Here is a 16,877-nt window from a genome sequence, read left to right on the forward strand (position 1 = left end):
AAAATTTTGACTTTTTCGACAATGGATATCATTCGACAGGTTTCTTAATGGATTTAAGTCGAAAGAAAAAGACAAGAAAATTTTCTTTTGTTAGGTAGTGTAATAATTCCCCCTTAGTTTTTATTTGTGCCACGGTTCTTTTCCAAGGGTTTTATTTGAACCGGGTGTAGTTAGTTTTTGTTTTTAGAAGTAGGAAACCTTGTGCTATGATTTGAATTGGAAGCAATGTCTCTTGACTTTATTATGCCTTGAGAATAGTGAGTGCTTTAGTTGTAACGCTTAGGCTCGGTTTTTTTACTCTTGCATAAGCACCTTAAATTGAATAAGCTTAACTTTGCTTAACTGCTTTGACTAGAGAGTCTTGATCATCCAATCTTGATTGAGCTATGTGCCATGTGTGTGAGAGGTTTTTGCGTTATTTTGTGCATTGTTTTGATATCTAGAACTTTCCCCGTGTGTTTGCAAAGAGAAATAGTAGTTTTGTTCCAGTTATATACTTTTACCCACCTAATTGTTATCTATCTTAGTTAACCCCGTTGAGCCTGTAATCCTATTTTTTTTGACAACCACATTACAAGCCTTACCCATTTGTTTGAATTTACCATCTATTTGAACCATTTACCTTTTGTGAGCACTTGAATTTGGTATGAACTTTATAAAAGTTAAAGTGTGGGGTGTTGGTTGGGCTTTCGAGTGAAACTATTGAAATAAGAAAAAAGGTGCACTGTTTTGAAAAAGAAAGAGCCACTTGAATTGAAAAAAAAAAGATTAATTGTACGATTGTGAAAAATATTCCTTGATAGTGGTTGCTTATGATGTAATTGTGCTTAAATAAGTTGGGAGTTAATGTATATTGATGTGAAGGTGGTTTTGAACAATAAGTTGGGACGAGCAATGGTTTCGAACAATGAAATGTATGTATTAAAGTGCTTAGGGAGGTGAAGTCACTCTTATATCTAAATGTATCCTACTCGTCCCGCAACTTACATTACAACCAATGAACGTCATATTTGATCCTTGACTGAATGGGCTCGATTAGTTGAGTAGTACACTATGGGCAAGCCTATGGTGCATCTTTTGTGGCCTATGAATTTTGTTTCTGAGAGTGAATGAATTCTTTCTATCTTGAAAAACTCTCTATTATTGGAAAAACTCTCTACTTTCTGTGTGTAAAAACTCTCTATTATTGTGAGGGCACTTGATTCATAAAGCAAATGCAATGTTGTTGACCTATATATTAGAGTAAGTGACTGAGTTGTAAATAATGCATGGTGCTTTTGAGTCAATTCTTGAGGTGAAGATGTTACACTATTGTGCTTAGTCTATTTTAAATATTCGTGGTGTAATGAGTTAGGAGAGTTGCTTAGTAAGGTTGTGTCTATATAAAGTTTGATGTTATGGCTCGAGGACGAGCAATGGTTTAAGTGTGGGGTGTTGATGGTAGGCTATAATCTTGTGTTTTAGTCGCTTATTACATTCCAATTTACTGTACTTTAATTGAATTTGAGCGTTAATTGCTAGTGTTTTGCACTAATTCTGTGGTTTATGCCTTGTAGGAGTGATTCTGAGCTATGTAGATGTTATGGAACTAAGTCGAGCTAATTGGAGCTTTGAAGTCTGAGTAAAATCCCAAAGAAATAAGCCGAAATCGTGTTTGGGGGTCGAGGATCGCTTCTGGGCGTCAAAATTCAAGGAAGAATAATCTGCTGAAAAATGCACTGGTGTGGTGCACTGGGCGGCGCACAGTGCGACGCATCAGTGTAAAAATCTGTCAGAAAATAGCAAACTTCATAGACTAGGTTTTTGGGGTTTTTCATGAAAAAGCACTAATGCTACACACCCTACTACGCCCAGTGCGACGCATAATATACAATAAATTTGCAAGTTTTCCTATTTCGGCTAGGAAAAGGGCGATTTTGTTTGGGCCCGACCCTGCTTGGTATAAATACATGGAAAAATAGTATTTTCTGTACTTTTTGACAAATCTAAGACCTAAGAAGGCTAGAGAGAAGGTGGATAAGCCAAAGCACAAGGAATTCATCATTCAATCCTCACTCAAGACAAGAGTTTGGATCGTTTAATGCTTTTCTTTATATTTGAAATAAAATTACTCCATATATATGGAGTAGTTCTCTTTAGGGATTGATGGATTTGGTGTTTTGATGATTGTTTGTGGATATTAACTCTAGTTTTTATGTATTGAATTATTTTGGGTAATTTAATTATTGCATCTATATTCACATGTTCATGTAATCGAGAGAGGCATAACTTGTGATGTTTTTGCATCATCTTGTTGGTTGAATTCATCAATTCTTCTTGGTAATTGAAAGAGGCTCTCCTAAAGACCAGTCCACTACGAATTCGTGCATATCTTCACCGAGCATAAATTGGTTCATATTGTGAGGTTGAGACTTAATCGAGAGAGGAGTTTCTACTAAATATTTGAACTAATAATTGAGTGAATTCGAGAGACTCGCTTGAACATTAGAATTGAATTAACGAGAGTTAAATACCAGATAATTATCTTGAATCTATCCAATCAATCCCTATTTTCTCCTATTGATATCTTCTTTACTTAATTTTGTTCAATTGTCATTAGTCAATTAGATCTAGAGTCTTAGTTAATTTTAGTTCTTAATCATATAATCTCAATTGTTGATAATCTTGGATAGCAATCTAACTACAATCTACGAAAATACTATGTAACTCACATCCATGTGGATACGATAATTTTCTATACTATCTTTGACTAGAGAGCATATTTAGGTATGTGTTTCGAGGTCGTCAAAATTTGGTTCTTTCGACATAAATCCCTCAAGAAACCTGTCGAATGATATCCATCATTAGGAAAAGTCAAAAGAATTTAAAAATATTATGTTTTTTTTTCAATTTTACAAAACAAAAACTAAAACTAACATACATACAACATACAATATATAAGTATCCCCCTACCCCACACTTTAAGTTGTGGCATGTCCCCATGACACATAATTAAAAAGCATAAGGTAGAGGAAACTTCCCTAAATATCTAGTCGGGGTCTGAGTCGAAGTCGGGCTCCATTCCACGCGCCCAAACAAGTGCACACATCCATGCAGACAGCTTCTTCTCAGCCTTTTTGGGGTACACCCCATACTTATATTTTCATCTCGTTGTAGCCTTTTCTTTCGAACTTTTCACTTTCCATTCAACACTTGCAGCTGGCATCTCCTTTTTAACCCCCGTTTCTACATCCATCTCAAAAGTTACAGTCTCCTCCCCCATTCTAAGCATGAGTTTTCTATCACGTATGTCCAATATTGCTCTACCCGTTGCTAAGAATGGTCTTCCTAAAATGAGTGGGACCTCCTTATTCTCCTCCATATTTACTACAATAAAGTCCACAGGAAATACAAACTTATCTACCCGCACTAAAACATCTTCCACTATCCCCTCGGGTATCAGAGTTATTTGGTCAGCCAGCTACAAAGATATTGGTACCGACCTTATCTCTCTAATCTCACTCTTCAACTTCCTGTAAATAGACAAAGGAATTAAATTAATTGAGTCACCAGAATCACATAAAGATTTATCAAATTTAATAGAGCCTAAATAGCAAGGTATAGTAAAACTTCCTGGATCTCCACATTTTTGTGGGAGTTTATTTTGCAAGATAGCACTGCAATGCCATGTGAGTTTGACCACTGATGTCTCCTCGACCTTCCTTTTCTTTGTAAGGATCTCCTTCAAGAATTTTGCATAAGCTGGCATTTGGGAGAGCACCTCTATAAATGGAAAGTTTACATTAACATGTCTCAACATATCTAGAAACCTCTCAAATTGTTTATTCAGCTTCTTTCTATAAAGCTTTTGGCGAAAAGGTAAAACAGGCATGTGCTTGCTCTCTTCATTAGATTCATCCCTTCTCAAAGTGTCCTCCTTCTTCTTCTTCTTGTCAGCTCCCTTCTTTCCTGTCTTCTTTTTATCAACTTCATTTTTCAGTTGCTCCCCAATTTCCTTTTCAGGCACACTCTCTTTTTGGATCGGAGTGGGCTCTTCCAACACTTGCCCGCTTCTCAGAGTTACAGCATTTACAGTTTCTTTGGGGTTCCTTTTAGTGTAAACTGGCAAAGTACCTGGGATCCTCTCAGAAAATATGGTGGCAATTTGTCCCACTTGCTTCTCCAAATTTCGCAACCTTGTGCCAAGTTCTTTGATAGTTGCACCATGAGCATCTAATCTCTCATCTATCTTGACAATGAAGGACTTCATTATATCTTCTAACCCAGCCTGAATTGGCTGTTGAGGGTGAAACTGTTGCCTTTGCTGGTCTTGGAAAACAGGCACCCATTGTCCCTGAGGTCTGGCGTTATTTTGTTTCCATGCATTTGTTGTACCTCCTGGTAAACTCCATGAAACTCGGGGGTGCCTCTGACCAATTGCATTAAAGTTGTAATTTCCAACAGCATTAACTTCCTCAGTTGAGGCCCAACACTCATGAGTAGGGTGTCCTCTTCCACAAATATCACATGCTGCATGAGTCCAACTGTGTATTGAGGCTAAGGTCAGCTTCCTTAGCTCCTTCGTCATAGCATCAAGTTGTACTTTCATAGATGTGTTAGCATCAATCGGGTGAACACCATTCGCCCGTCTTCTTTCAGCACTTTCAGAGGGCCACTAATTTGCATCTTCAAATAATTCATCGAGAATAGTGACTATCTCCTATGATGTCTTCTTCATTAACGGACCTTCAGCTGCATTTCTCAACGTTCTGCGTGAAGCCAGTGTCAACCAATTCCAAAAATCTTGGAGTTGCATCCAGAGTTCAATACCATTGTGTTGACACTTTCTGGCTATCTCCTTAAACCTCTCCCAAGCATCAAAAATTGTTTCATTATCTTTTTGGCAGAAATTATGGATCTCTCTTCTAAACTTGCCTATTTTAGTTGAGGAGAAATATTTGTCAAGAAATTTTCTGGTCATCTCCTCCCATGTTCAAATTGATCCTTGAGGCAAGCTCCGAAGCCACTACTTCGCATATCTTTCAGTGTGAAGGGGAATGCCCTTAGATAAACGGCATCTTGTGAAACACCATTATATTGAAAGGTGTTCATAATCTCCTCGAAATCCATTAGATGATTATTTGGATCTTTGCTCATCTTTCCTCTGAGGACACAGTAGTTTTGCAGAGTTTTAAGCAACCCTTGCTTCAATTCGAAATTGTTTGCTGCAACTAGAGGTGGTTGAATGCTTGACAAACCTTGGTTGTAGACCGGTATAGAGTAATCACCAAGTGGTCTCCTATCACCGGGAGTTATGTTTCTAAACTGGCCTACACCCACAGGTTAATTTTGATTAAGTCTGTGAGCCCTCTCTTCTTCATAAATATATTGTGCATCTCTAAAACTTGCTTCTCCAGCATCTCGTGCCACTTTTTCTCTTTGTTGGGCTGCCTCTCTCGCAGCCAGGTCCACATTATCTTCACCATTTCCGGCCATATCGTTGGTTGAGGATTGCCTAACTTTTTCTAACGACTCGGTGAGATTTCCTTCCTTCTTTAGTTGTTTCAGTTGTTTTTCTATTTCTGGCTCTTATGGTAGCAATTCTTTCCCAGAAGATCGAGTCATGCACCAATCTAACCTGTAACTTGCGCACAGTCAAAGAACACCAACCGTAAAAAGGGGAAAACAAAATAAAACAAAAAGGAAAAATTCGTGAATTAGCACTACAAACTATTTCAAACACCATTGATTGCCAATCCCCGGCAATGGCGCCAAAATTTGACGAGCTCAAAACACACACTTAAATATGCTCGCTAGTTAAAGATAGTATAGAAAATTATCGTATCCATAAGGATTGGAGTTAAACAGTATTTTCGCAGCTTGTAGCTAGATTGCTATCCAAGATGATCAACAATTGAGATTATATGATTAAGAACTAAAATTAACTAAGACTCCTGATCTAATTGACAAATGACAATTGAACAAAATTAAGCAAAGAAGATATCAATAGAAAAAAATAGGGATTGATTGGATAGGTGCAAGATAATTGTCTGGGATTTAACTCTCATTAATTAACTTCTAATGTTCAAGTGAGATTCTCGAATTCACTCAATTATTAGTTCAAACGTTTAGTAGAAACTCCTCTCTCGATTAAGTCTCAACCTCACAATATGAACCAATTTGTGCTCGGTGAAGATATGCATGAATTCGTAGTGGACTGGTCTTTAGGAGAGCCTCTTTCGATTACTAAGAGGAATCAATGAATTCAACCAACAAGATGATGCAAAAACATCACAAGTTATGCCTCTCTCGATTACATGAGCATGTGAATATAGATGCAATAATTATAAAATCACCCAAAATTTTTCAATACATAAAAACTAGAGTTAATATCCACAAACAATCATCAAAACACCAAATCCATCAATCCCTAAAGAGAACTACTCCATATATATGGAGTAATTTTATTGCAAATATAAAGAAAAGCATTAAACGATCCAAACTCTTGTCTTGAGTGAGGATTGAATGATGAATTCCTTGTGATTTGGCTTCTCCACCTTCTCTCTAGACTTCTTAGGTCTTAGATGTATCAAAAAGTCTAGAAAATACCGTTTTCCATGTATTTATGCCAAGTAGGGTCGGGCCCAAATGAAATCACCCTTTCCTAGATGAAATAGGAAAACTTGCAAACTTATTGTATTTCATGCGTCGCACTGTGCGTAGTATTAGTGATATTTCCTAACAAACCCCAAAAACCCAGTCTCTGAAGTTTGCTATTTTCTAACAGATTTTTACACTGATGTGTCGCACTGTGCATCGCCCAGTGCACCGCACCAGTGCATTTTTTCAGCAGATTATTCTTCCTTGAATTTTGACGCCCAGAAGTGATCCTCGACCCCCGAACACGATTCTGACTTATGCCTTTGGGCTTTTACTCAGACTTCAAAGCTCTAATTAGCTCGAATTAGTTCTATAACATCTATATAGCTCGGAATCACTCCTACAAGGCATATAATACATAATTAGTGCAAAACACTAGCAATTAATGCTCAAACTTAATTAAAGTGCAGTAAATTGGAATGTAATAAGCGACTAAAACACAAGATTATAGCCTACCATCATACTTCTTGTACCTCCCGAGCCTGAGCTGTTCCTCCTCAGAAACTGCTGCCCTAGCGTCGAGTTGAACTAGGGCTGCTGGCTGCACTGGTATGACCTCTGGAACCTAGTCGACCTGGACCCGCTGCTCTTGGGTACGAGCGACGGGAGTATGTGCTCCTCCCCTGGCCTGAGATGTGGCAGGAGCAAGTTGTACCAACCCTTCCTGAGATGTGGCAGCAGCATGCTCAGAAACTGGGCGAGAGTCTCTTGGAGGGCTGGTGCAGTAATAGGCGTCTCATGTGCCTGCCCTCCAACTGGAGCTATTGGTGGATCCTCTGTAGCATCTCGTGCGGGTGCTCTGGCTGCACCACATGGATGTCCTCGGCCTCTACCCTGGCCCCTACCTCTCGCAGCTCTAGCAGGGGGCGCGGGTGTCTGGTCATCTAATCCAGTTGTATGTGTCCTCACCATCTGTGAGAGAATAGAAAGATAGAAGTTTAGAATGTTGAAGTCAACAATTTTGCACGACAAGGATTCAAAGAAGTGAAGTTCTTCCTAACAGTTCCATAGCCTCTCGAAGATAAGTACAGATGTCTCCATAGATCCGCGAGACTCTACTAAACCTGCTTGTGACTCATAACACATATGAACCTAGAGCTATGATACCAACTTGTCATGATCCCAATTTCCCTCCGTAGGATGTCGTGACGGCACCTAGTCTATAAGACTAGGTAATAAGCATAACAAGTATGCGGAATAACTAAAATATTAAGCTAAAACGTAAAATGTCAACATGTGTAATAAATAAAAGTTGCAACTCAAAGTATAAACAAGTCCCAAAACCCGGTAGGTATAAGTCACAAGCTCTAGATGCAGTGTTTAAAATATCCTATACATCATTCTCTATCAAAAAATAAAGAAACAAGGAAAGGACGGGATAGAAGGGGACTCAAAGGCCTACGGGCACGGGCAAGTGTACCTTGAACTCTCCAAGCAGCAGCACAACACTCTAATATCGAGGCTGATAGGATGCACCTGGATATGCACAAAAACATGTGCAGAAGTGTAGTATGAGTACACCACAACGGTACCCAGTAAGTTCCAAGCCTAACCTCGGTAGAGTAGTGAAGAGGCCAGGTCAAGGCCCTACGAGGAATAATAAGAAACAAGGCAGAAGATATAATGATATAATAAAATGACAGTGAAATGTAAAAATAGAAATTTACGGAAGGTAACAACACGGAATCAAGAAGATAAATACACACGCAAGGAAGCAAGGATCTTACAAGTTAATGAATAGCAACAACAAACAATACAGCAAATAAAGGAAATCAATAGAGGCACTCCCGAGGTACTGCCTCGTAGTCCCAAAAGTAAATGTCACACAACGCCACGACAGAAACCTCGTGCAAACAATAACAACCCGCTCGGCACAAACCTCGTGCCATAATAACAATCTGCACGGAAAAAACCCCGTGCCACAATAACAATCTACACGGCAGAAACCTCGTGCCATAATAACAATCCGCACGGCAGAAATCTCGTACCACAACCAAACAATCACCTCAACAATAATCACAAAAACCAAAACATAACAGATGAAACAATGGTATTTCAAGTAAAGAATCCCAAAGTAAATAATGAATACGGAATCAAGGAAGCAGGTAATTCAACTAAGCATGTTGTACAATTCACAAGTAAGATATAAGACACGTAGACATATGAAATTAGGCTAAACATGATGACTACACATGCTAGAGTAACTCAATTATGGAAATAAAAGGAAACTACTTAGCAAAAACCCAATTTTCAACATTTATCCCGAGTACGCACTCATCACCTCGCGTACACTGTAATTTACCATAACAATACCAAATCCTATGGGGAATATTTCCCACACAAGGTTAGACAGGTCACTTACCTCAAACCCCGTTCAATCAATCAATAAGAAGGCCTTTCCATCGACTTTCCTACTCTAAGCGGCTCAAATCTAGCCAAAATTAATTACATACTATAAATATAACTATAGGAAACTAATCTAAATAATGAAATTATGATTTTAGCAAGTTTTGGAAAAATTGCCCCAAAAGGTCAACTCGAGCCCACGTCTCGGAACCCAGCCAAAATTATAAAAATCCGAACACCCATTCGATATCGAGTCCATCCATACAAGAATTACTCAAATCCGACCTCAAATCGCCTTTCAAATCCCCAAATTTTAGCCTAAGAAGTTTTCCCAATTTTTTCCAAATTTGCAACTAAAAACACTAATTAAATTATGAAAACAAAAATAAATTCATGTAATTTAACCAAAACCGAGCTAGAATCTCTTACACCAATGATTTCCTTGAAATCACTCGAAACGTCGCCACAAGCCGAGCTCTCTAGGTCTGAAAATGGATAATGATTCAAACCCTCGAACTTAGGCCTTTTCTGCCTAGTAATTCCGCACATGCGGTCACTCAGTCGCATCTGCGACGCGCACCTGCGGAAAAATCATCGCAGGTACAGTTCCCACTAATGTCAGGGGATTTTGTTTTTGCGGACAAGAATTGCGCACCTACGAATGCGAGCCTGCGGAATATTTTCGCTCCTGCGTTGCCAGGGCTGGCTAACCCCCTTATGCTTTTGCGGTGCTTCTCTCGCACCCGTAATGCCGCTCCTGCACATAATTGTCCGCACCTAGTCTCTACAACTAGGTAAGCCTAACATTTTGCGGAATAATGAAATAAAAATATAAATTTAACCAACTATTCAAAAATACACAACAAATCCCAAAATCCGGAACATCTTGAATCACAAACTACAGAAGGAAAAATCTAGTGTCTCTATATGTCAGAGTCTAACAAGGAAACATATTGAAGATAATGGACATGAGAAAGAGTAGAAGGGGACTCCGAGGTCTGCGGACGCGGCAAATATACCTTGAAGTCTCCAAAACTATCTTGGCTCACTGATAATGCGGCTGATAAGGAGCATCTGGATCTGCACACGAAAAAAAAATATGTGCAAAGAGTAGCATGAGTACACCACAATCGGTACCCAGTAAGTGCCAAGCCTAACCTCGGTCGAGTAGTGACGAGGTCAGGTCAGGGCCCTACTGGTAAATATATAATAAAATAATATAGAGTGTAATACCGCAATAAAATAAAGGCTGAAATTTAACAACAATGGAATCATAGAAGGTAACAGCTCAGTACATAGAAACACAACAGGGGATCTCCCAAGATACCGTCTCGTAATCCCAAACGTAAATGTGCAGGGGGATCTCCCGGAATACCGTTCCATTATCCCAAAGTAAATGTGCAGGGGGATCTCCTGGAATACCATTCTGTAGTCCCAAGGTAAATATGCAAGAAATGGGAAACTCCCGAAATACCGTTCCGTAGTTTCAAAGTAAATATGCAGTACAGGGGTGTCACGCCCCAACCTCGGGAAGCGCAACCGGCGCTCAACCGGGTGAACCCAGTTGAGAAAGCCTATTAAAACTTTCCTACCCGACTCATTCGTAATCCAAAATAGGATCGCATCACCATTTATAAAACAGGGGAGAGATCAATTATAAAAATATATAAACGTTGCTAGTTTATTTTTTCTTATATCCATTGTGCCATAGTTGAGTTCTCAAAATACAACTCGATCCAACGACTACCCCAACATACATACATGAACCACATAAACATATACGGAGCCTCTAAGAGTACAAAAGAGCAACATGACAATGCCGGCAACAAGGCCCCGGCTATACCTCAAAATATGAAAACTTATACAAAAGAAGGACTACATGACCCCTGGGAGAAATGGGGCTCACCAAGACTGTTGTGAGGATAGAAAGGGAGCACCATCTATGTGTGATCAGCACTATCTGCGATGGAACCACCTACATCCATTCAAAGATGTAGCGCCCCCGGCAAAAGGGACGTTAGTACTGTCGAATAATACTAGTATGTAAGGCAAAACCCAATCTTAGTAGAATGAATAGTGAAACAAAGAGAAGGCAGTCACAATAACCAATAAGAGTTTCATAGAAATACAAAGAAAACACCAAGTAAGGGTCACATAGTTTCTCATTCAATCTTTCCATCTTTTTAGATTAATAATCTTTAGTGCCAAAGCCACCGTGTTTTTACACGGAGTCTGGTCTCGGCCCGACCGGCTAAGCCATCTCAAGTGAGACATAACCTCTTTCAATTGTTCACTAAATTCACATTTCTTTCCCATCTTTCGTTACATGGCACAAACAGCCTCATCTATTAAGTAGTTCTTGGCACTAGGGAACATTTTACAATTCAAGTCTTTTCCCTTTTTATCCATTCAAATAACCTCATCACATAAGGCATTGCACACATAAGGGGAGGAGCTTGGAAACAACATAATTACGTTCTCAAATATCATGATGACATGGTAACCATCTAAAACAATTAGGGAACATGAATCTTTCAATCCAACACACTAACACAAACAATTCTAGTATGATCAAGTTAGAACTTACACCCATCATTCGGACACCAGGAGTTTGATTCTAGGAAGAAGAGAGTTAGCCATACATACCTTTGCGCTTCTTTAGACTCTACAATTATCCGGAACCCTTAGCAACCACAATCTATTTTGGCAATATACAAACTGAACCCAGAATTAGGAAAACGTTCATGGTTCTAGCTCACTTTTTCCCCACACTCTTCATCACACATGCATGCAAGATAAACCACCCTCGTACCCATGAAGTATCACCCTAGTACCCAATTATAGCTATGTTTGAAATTAAGAGCTGGGGTGATGAAGCCTTACCTTTTAGGATGAAGAATTTGGTGCTCATCTTGAATATTTCCAGGCTTTGAGTGATGGTTGAAGATTAATTGATAAAAATTAGGCCCTCCCTCTAGAACCCTCTCTCTCTCACTCTAGAAATGTCAAAAATGATCTTCAAAATAGACTAAATGGGTGTTTTAACGGAATGGGGGTCGGGTTTTAAATTAAGAAAAATGGTGCCCCGACACAGGTCTGCGGTCGCATATGTGACCACATAATGGATATGCAGTCCGCAAAGTGACCGCAGAAATGGTCCTCAGGGGCCTATACTGTCGGCTCAGGTATACGACCAGTATGCGGTCCGCATACTTGTTCTGTGGTCGCATAATGCACCATAGAACTCCCTCCGCAGAAACCCAAGAGGAATTATGCGACCGATATGTGGTCCACATATCGATTATGCGGTCACATAATCAATCGCAAAACTGACCTCAAATTGGCCAAACTTACTGCTTCACTCTGCGGCCATTATGCGGTCCGCAGAGTGATTATGCGGCCGCATAATGGGCCGCAGAAACGCTTTCTTTTGCGAAACATTTTCCTCTAAGTCTGTAGGATACTGTTCTGTCCAAAAAACTATAGTAACGCAGGAATCTATCTTGGCACCACGAAACCCCGAGTTTTTGGTTAAAATTTTTACGGGTCCTTACAAGGGGGATCTCCTGGAATACCGTTCCATAGTCCCAAAGTAAATATGCAGCGCGAATGATAGAAATACAACTACATCACGAAATTCTTACAATTTAGACTAAGTACCGGTCTGGGAAGAAGCAGGAAATTCACTAAGCATGCTGCACATAATTCACATAAACAATTAAGACACATACACATGTTGTATTAGACTAAACATGATAGTTACACATATTGGAATAACTCAATTAAGAATGAAAAATAGATTAGTACTCATTAAAATGGTATAACTCAAAATAAAAGGAAAACATGTTGTTGCTCGGTAAGAAAATTCGGGTTTTACCACAACTAGCCCGTGTACGTACTCGTCACCTCACGTACACGGCACTCACATAGCACAATAGTTCCAAATCTTAAGGGGATTTCCCCCACACAAAGTTAGGCAAGCCACTTACCTCGAACCAAGCTCAATCAATCGGTCACAATGCCTTTCCCACGAATATCCGGCTTTGAATGGCCCAAATCTAGCCAAAAGCAATTACATATCATAAATACAACAATAATAGACTCATCTAATTAACTAAATCAATATTTTAACAAAAATTCCGAAATTAACTCAAAATTGTTTGTGGGGCCCACGTCTCGGAACCCGACAAAAGTTACAGAATATGAACGCCCATCCAACCACGAGTCTAACCATACAAATTTCAAAACAATCTGACATCAACTCGAACCTCAAATCTTCAATTAAAGTCTTTGAAGATTTCTACCATTTTCAACCCAATCTTTACCCATTTGAACTTAACAATCTTTCCACAACCTTATTGGTATGTATACATAATACTCTTACACCCAAGAATCATACTATTAATCACCCATCTTTACTCCAAACCCGAAATTGAAGAATTGAGGAAAGAAATTCTTACCTCTTTGAAGCCCTAGCAAGATCCTTGTGAAATCTTCAAACCTTGAGCAGGAAATTTATGGATAAATGACTAAGTTTTCACTTTCTCTCTATAAAATGCTCTCACCTCTCTAAAATATCAGATGAAACCCTTCAAAATGACCCCCCAATAGTGTTTTATAAGAATGGGGTCGGGTTTATAAAACCAAAAAAATGAAGCTCCGGAACAAGTTTTGCGGTCGCATATGCGACCGCATAATGGTTATGCGGACCGCATATCGTTCACATAATCGGTGTCCAATATTGGCAAACATCTGCCTATGTATGCGGTCGCATAGTCGAGCGCATATTTCATTCAAACTGGCCCTTTTCTGCCTCACCTTTGCGGCCATTATGCGGCCCGTGGAGTGATTATGCGGTCGCATAATCGACCACAGAAACGCGTTTTTCCGCCAAATATTTTCCTTTACTTCCTGATGCATTGTACTAATTGATCTACCCCGACACCACAAAACCATAATTTTTCCTTAGCAATAATTCTCCGGGTCAATACACATACATCAACATCTGGTCAACCTTTTCAACTAAATTTCAAAACCTTGGAACTAGGTGTTCCAAATCATTCAAAAAGCTCACCGGACCCAAACCAATTACCCCCGGCAAGTCACATAATAAATGTAAAGCATAAATTGAGTAGTAAATGGGGAAACGAGGTTATAATACTCAAAATGACCGGCCGGGTCGTTACAACGCCGCACCTGAGACCCAAAATGCGCAGGTGCAATAGCACCAGAAGCAGCAGTGCTTCAGAAATGCAGCAAGTCCAACCTTATTCCGTATTCAATCCGATTTACACTCGGGGACCCCGGGACCCATCCGAATATACCAACAAGTTCCAATACACATAACGGACCTACTCGATGCCAAAAACCACATTAAACAATGCTAAAAATATGGATTGCGCAACGATTCAAGCCTAATGAACTTTAAAACTTCTAACTTCTACATCTTATGCTGAAACCTATCAAATCACGTCCGATTGACCCCAATTTTGCACACAAGTTATAATTGACATTACGGACCTATTCCAACTTTCGGAATCGGAATCCGACCCTGATATCCAAAAATTCCACTCTCGATCAAACTTCCCAAAACTTTCACAAATTTTTAACTTTCGCCAATTAACGCCGAAATGATCTACGGACCTCCAAATCAACATCCGTACACGCTCATAAGACCAAAATCACCATACGGAGCTATTGAGACCATCGAAACTCCATTACGGAGTCGTCTTTACACAAGTCAAACTACGGTCAACCTTTTCAACTTAAGCTTCCAATTTAGGGACTAAGTGTCCCATTGCACTCCGAAACTCACCTGAACCTGGCACCAAGCGCCCCGGCAAGTCACATAACCACAAAAATAAAGTAGAGAGAGCAATAAATAGGGGATTGGGGTTAATACTCTCAAAACGACCGGCCGGGTCGTTACATCAATAAAGTAAATGACCGTCTTGTCACACCGCACGTGCATAATAATATTCCCACCTTGTCTCTCCCCATGCACAAACCCACATATATAGCCTGCCTTGTCACGCCGCTTGTGCAAATATCAATAACAACAATAGCACGGACAACTCACGTGCGAACACCTCGACAATCCTCTCAACAATATCACATGTTCCAAAAACATAGGAACACAATATATGGTCTTTCATTACATGTGCCCATATGCCACAACATTTCCTCAAAACAATTTCAACACCACAACCACGCATAGCCCTAGGCTCAACAACACTGAGTACAACAGCAACAACAATAATAACACGAGAGTACGTCAAGTAAATCAACACAAGAACTTCAGAACACAAAGAAGCGGAAAAACAAGCTCACAAATAAAGGCACAACAGGGAATAATGGTCTCAACAAGAATAGCTCAACAAGGGGAGAGATACTGTACAACAATAATTCCACATAGGTACAACTCGACGATAAGAGATATAGCATGACTCAATGATTCCAAATAAGGATAAGTCAACAATAAAAGGGATAATGAAACTTCAATTAAGGTTAAGCAATTACAGAAAAGATAACATACTTCAATTAGGTTAAGCAATTATGGAAAGACAACATAGAAATAAAAGAGGCAACAACATCAGTTAAGTCACATAAGAGTCTAATTGGCAATAAGGGTAGAACATGATTCAATTAATTCCAAATAAGACACGTAAGGGTGAATCTAGTAAATGGAGTATTTAACATGATAAGACAACTTCAATTTTTTAATGGACATAAGAACCTAAGAGCCTAAAATGGTCAAATTCCCACGATTAAGCCCGAGTACATATTTGTCACCTCACGTACACAGCCTTCACATGACACAATTAGCACAAATGACTCAAATCCTAAGGAGTAGTTTCCTCACACAAGGTTAGGCAAGATACGTACCTCAAAGAAGCTAGACTGATACTCTAAAATGACCTTCTTGTGTGAAACACTATTCAGATGGCTCAAATCTAGCAAAAATAACTTCAAATCATAAATAAAACTCGTAGGAAATAATTTCGAATAATAAAGCTTCGATATTTAATTAAAGCTAAAAAGTCAACCTCGGGCCTACATCACGGAATCTAAAAAAATTTGCAAAATCCAAGCAGCCATTCGATAACGAGTCCAATCATGCAGGAATTACCAAATTCCGATATCAAACCGCCCTTCAAATCCTCATTTTACATTTTTGAAAGTTTTCCCAAAATTACTCATCTTCTCCCATTCAAATCACTAATTTAATGTTAAAAATAAAGATGAAATTGTGAAATATAACCAAAATTGGGGTAAAGAACACTTATCCCAAGGAATTTCTTAAAAAACACATGAACAATCGCTTAAATTCGAGGTCCCTAGCTCAAAATATCCTAAAATACCACAAACCTTCGAAATAGAGCACTTAAAGGTTTGTTCCAGGGGTACCCTTCATGAACGCGGTCAAAACCTCGCGATTGCGATTGCAAAGATTTTCCATGACAGTTTTACTCTATGCGATCGCGGCCATTTCCCCGCGATCGCGATGAACAAACTTCTATTTAACTCTCCCCAAATTGTTCCATACAGCCTATAGTGTATCAACCATAACGTTTTGTACAAAATTCCAAATGACAAACAGTTTGATTTTATTAAAATCTGCAACATATAAGCATCCAAAGTCGGGTCAGTGACATCAAAATTTTCCTCTACGTGATCGCGAAAAGCCTTCCGCGATCGCGATTCACAGGATCATTTTCCCCATTTTACTCTTCGTCATCGCAACCAATTCTATGCAATCGCATTGCACACTGTTGTAGCCAAAAACCAGCAACTAAAAAATGGCCTAGAAATGGTGTGAAACCATACCAAAACTCACCCGAGCCCCTCGGGACCCCATCCTAACATACCAACAAGTCCCATAACATAACGCG

The 16,877-nt window shown here is 39.3% G+C and overlaps 1 non-coding gene across 1 annotated transcript; it reads left to right on the forward strand.

Moving 5' to 3' along the window:
- Positions 1 to 4,805: 4,805 nt before the first annotated feature.
- On the forward strand, positions 4,806 to 4,912 carry LOC142172343 (small nucleolar RNA R71). The gene has a single exon (XR_012701704.1). It is a non-coding gene; the product is annotated as a small nucleolar RNA R71 (small nucleolar RNA).
- Positions 4,913 to 16,877: the final 11,965 nt, after the last annotated feature.

This window comes from Nicotiana tabacum, chromosome 17 (assembly GCF_000715075.1).
Source record: "Nicotiana tabacum cultivar K326 chromosome 17, ASM71507v2, whole genome shotgun sequence".
Taxonomy (NCBI): Eukaryota; Viridiplantae; Streptophyta; class Magnoliopsida; order Solanales; family Solanaceae; genus Nicotiana; species Nicotiana tabacum.